Source organism: Monomorium pharaonis, chromosome 2 (genome assembly GCF_013373865.1).
Source record: "Monomorium pharaonis isolate MP-MQ-018 chromosome 2, ASM1337386v2, whole genome shotgun sequence".
In the NCBI taxonomy this organism is placed as follows: Eukaryota; Metazoa; Arthropoda; class Insecta; order Hymenoptera; family Formicidae; genus Monomorium; species Monomorium pharaonis.
The window spans coordinates 4523062-4527843 of record NC_050468.1 but is presented as its reverse complement, the minus strand read 5'-3'; the positions used below and the strand labels follow the sequence as shown (position 1 = coordinate 4527843).

The window sequence follows — 4782 nt, the reverse complement described above, 5'->3', positions numbered from 1 at the left end:
TGAAATCTCCGACAGGCACGGGCGTGTTGAATCCGATTGCGTAAAATGTATTTCAAGTAATTCTATACAGTGAGAATACTTCCGTTAGAATTTATCCAAAATTATCTACGCGGACAGTGTTGTTGGGGTTCCTAAAAATTTAATTAGATCTAAAAATAATCTTTTTGAATTCTTAAAGTAATTACGTTGGACTATCAAACTGATTACTAAATGCCAAAATTTTTTGCGGTATTAATTATTATACTTAAGTATCTTTTATAATTATTTTGATAACCCGACAAAATTATTTTCAAATCTTTAGTTATAGCTATAATTTTAGGTACTTTAGCCGTTTATTTCCATGTGATAATCGTGACAACATAAGACAAAATGAACTTCGAAGAATTTGACTATAATTTTACTAAATTATGTAAAATTTTATTAACAATAAGATTATAATAAAATTTTTCGCAGACCACGTTGTGTTCGACGATTATCACGAATAATTTTGAGGATAACTTCTTAAGAAAATTCTCTTCATGAATGGAAAGACGTCTTAATCATATATAGTGACATAGTTAAAATCTCTCGCGGACGGCTGTCAGAATTGTCGCGGATTGTGGTTTTTCGCAAGCCAATATGCGAGATGAATAACTGCCGGCTTTGATTTAACGACGCGCGTCCTTGCAAATTGTTTTTGCGTAGGTCGCGGCATTTAAACGACCTAACATCCGACAGAAGTGCCCGCAGAAACACCTGTTACAATTCGCAAGGATGCATTCGATCGATATTTACGTCAGGCATGCCACAAAGTTGTATAAGACTGCGTTAGAACGGTTAATAAAATAGATGGCATGTTGCAGGAAGCATGTGTCTGTCGCAAAGAAAGAAACGCGCTCGATTTGATCTGGTCACGCTTTATTTTCGTTCCTCTTGTTCGAAGGTAATCAAGCGATGCAGATATTTCTAAATTGTATATTTTATTACGATTGAGAGTTTCTTTGTTGAAATTGTTTTGAAATGTTCTTCAACGTTGTTAGAGAAACTTCAAGAATGTGTCACATTACCAAAAATATAAAAATTTCATAGATCTGTGTAAAAGTTTGAGCACAATTCTTTTACTGGTTTAAAAATGATTTTTTGTTTATTCTTGATTTGCAAATTTGCTGAGAATATAGCCATTATATTTTTTTACATATATTAACAAAATAGTTAATTAAATTTGTATAAAAGTTTATTTGAATATTATATAGTTATATAATCAAAAATTCTTATAAACAATTTTTTGCAAAACTCTTAAAAAAGAGAGTCACGTGACTTCATTTATATATTTATTTTTTAACACGGCTTTTAGCATTATTAATTAAAAAAAATAAATAATGAACAAACATTGAGAACAAACTTGAATAAAAACGATAATTTATAATTTAGAAATATGGTTTTTAATCTACTGAGATAAATACAGATGTTAAAAAGAATTTTAAAAAATTGTTTATAATAATGCTTATAATAATGAATTAAATATATTAACAAGTGTCATTGTGATATTTTTATTAGTACGACGTCATATTTAAATTGTATAATTATATAATTAATTTGTACAATTTATGAATATTTCACTCTTTTATACATTAAAGTAATACAAAGTTTAATTTTTTTAAATTTAAAATTATTATAGAAGATCCAATAGATAATAATTTAAAATAGTAAAAAGCAAGAGGTACGAGCTGGAATGTAATGCTTTTATTAAAATAAACTCATTATTACAAAAAAGCAATCTGTATTATAATTGCAAACGTTTGGATTCTTATTGGATTATCTTCAATGCCTGACCTATACTAGGTTAATCTATTATATTAAACGCATATGCATTATCACTCGCAAATGTCTATAATTAAAAAACTGGTATAAGTATATTGATCGTGATGTTACATTATTGCAAAACTCTTGTAAAAATATTTGGATTAGCAGAGTCTGTAGCTAACGGTAAATAAAGGAAAGTTTTTTACTCTCCATTTTTTATGAGTTTGAATGGAACGATCCACATATCTTGGATATCGAATCTAACTTAAACACACGATTGATTTCTGAGATGCCCTACATTAAAAATCAATAGTGTGTGGTAATAACAAAGCGATACGGAACTGTAATTTAAATTATAACTCTCCATCCTTTTAATCATTTACCTCCCTAGATATTGTTTTTCTATCTTTCTCTCTTAATACGTCCTTTTCTTCAACATTTATCTTCATTTTGTAACAATGTGTCAAGTATCTCACTTCTTTCAACACAGTTACTGGTACCGTTACAATTTAAACAAGTACTTGACATTCCTTCAAATTTGATTACGCAAGTATGTTTGTTTTTAAGTTATATCCTTTCCTGCGATATATCAATCTACATTATTGCTTTATGTAATTAGGATTCTGTTTTTCATGTAAGTCTAACAAATAGAGACTAAAAAGATTTCCCTTTTTTTTACCGTTAACTACAAGCCTCTGTTAATCGGGAATTTTCCAACAAAACTTACATTAATATAACTAAACATACACACACACACGCAGCAAATAATCTGTATGCGTTTAGTATAATAGATTAACTTGTATATCAGGCACTGAAGATATTTGTTTGTAATTATAATACAGATTGTTTTTTGTAAAATAAATTTATTTCTAATATAAGCATCATAATTCAGCTTGGAGCTCATAGTCCCTTGATTTTTACTATTTTTTTTATTCTAAAAAAATATATATATATAAATTGAATTCTTTTTATAAATATAGTTTAAAAAAATTTTTATATTTTATTTGTAATTAAATTATTAAAAACTTGTCTCACACACGCAATGCTATTTATCAAAAATTATTTAAGAAAAATTATACGATAAAAAATTTTTTTTAATTAAAAAATGCCTATATATTAATCATAAATTTAACCATAAAAATGTCTGTATATTAATCATAAACTAGAAAATTCCTTAAAAAGAAGGTGAAATTTTGAACGAACGACGCTGGGTACGCTTGCAAGCTCCTTGCATTGAAATACGCAAGGGATCTGCGTCGCGCATCTCGCGTTGTTAATTAAGGGCGAAGTAAAGTCTTGAAGAAGACGCTCGAAAGGATAGCTTATCTGCTTTCGTGATGAGAAAAAAATTTTCAGGCAACTCACATCTTATATTCACGGCCTATAAGATAGGAAAGAGAACGAACCCGACGACGCGCGTTCGCATCACGATTAATTACCTCGATTACGTGACGAGTGCGCTTCGTTGGAATCGTCATTTATTGAGCGCGTTAAATTAAGTGGCATGAGATTGCCGTCGAGCGTGTAATGAACGCCAAGATCGACGGTGTGTCCCCTCGAAAAATGCACATCGATGCACGAGGTACTGAGTAGGCAGTTGCGGGCCTGTCGTTACCGGGAACGCGTTTGTCGAAGGCAAAGGCCCTTCGAATGCACTCTACGTCGGAATTTCTACGTGCGACACACTCGCGCAAGCTAAATAAGATTGAATTTGAATTGCTGTGCCCTGTTAAATATTAAAGAATCAAATTTAAATCAATTCTTGAAGTTAAATAACATTTTGTTATTTTTTTACTTTTGTATGTGTTGAAATTTATTATTTTAACACAAAATACATTTAAAGGAACGCCTCATCTGATCAATTTATAGTCTTTATAAACCGAATTCTTTTTTATTAATGTAGTTGTTCAAAACTCTTATATTTTGTTTGTAGTTTAAGTTATTAAAAACTTCCTTTATCCCTCAAGACTCAACGCTGTTTTAGGGAATTATTTAAAGAAAATTATACGGTCAAAAATTTTGGAAAAATTTTGGGGAAATTTTGAAAATGCCTATACATTAAAAATTCTGAATTGCTTAGTTTCAAAGTCTATAATCTATATTAACTTAGTTAATAATAATCTAAATTTTACATTTTTTGAACTAAGTTATTTAACTTCGTTGTTTTAATTAAATTAACATATTGAGCAGAAGCAATGGCGACTTGTAGGATTAAAAATAATTAAAACTTGTGTGAAATTCGACATTATGAATTTAACAGTGTACGAATCACGACTGGATTGCGCGTTTACGTAATATACTACTGTTGCACGTAGCGAGATGAATAAAAGATTCGTCAATTAAAGTAGCGTTTGAATTTTTGACACACGCGGTCATCGAAATTCAGAGCGACGATTTATCAGGCATCGATTGCCTCGCGCATTTGTAAAAGGATGTGGACGGAACAAAGACGCTCGAAACGCTCGCGGATTCAGTTTGTGTGTTACGTTTCGTTAAACCGAGTTACGATTCGAACGTGACTGGACTTCATTATGAGTTGTTCAACGTACGACGAATAATATGATTCAAAAGCACATCCGTGACGCAGGTCGGTTTTCTTTGTGTATCACGTATTTTTTTTTACTCTTTCGAAATTTCGGCTAGGACGAGGCTGCTACTTTGGGCTCAAAATGTGACACCGACCTAATTTCTCAATTTTTGCGGGTTTCGTCGTTCCGCGTGCGCTTATTCTTATTCCACTTACTAAACTCTTTATACTTTCGAAGACGGAATGCATAATTAAGATCTAAGGCTTTTTTACAAGAGAGAAATTTATCTGATATTTGGTAGTTTATCAAGAGTTGTTTCAATTTTATCACCAAATATGATAGAATGTTTGTAGCCAATTTTGTGTGCGGTAAAATATAACAAAAAATACATCGTGCAATTGAAAAAAAAAAACCATTTATTCACTCTTAATGCGCCATTGATAATATCCGCGAAAGTAAATTAGCTAATAAA

General features: G+C 30.6%; 1 protein-coding gene across 1 annotated transcript in view; it reads left to right on the top strand.

Moving 5' to 3' along the window:
• LOC105839087 (serine/threonine-protein kinase 17B) overlaps nt 1-4782 on the top strand; it is a 124751-nt gene that overhangs the window by 100619 nt on the left and 19350 nt on the right. The gene's annotated exons all lie outside the window — the stretch shown is intronic.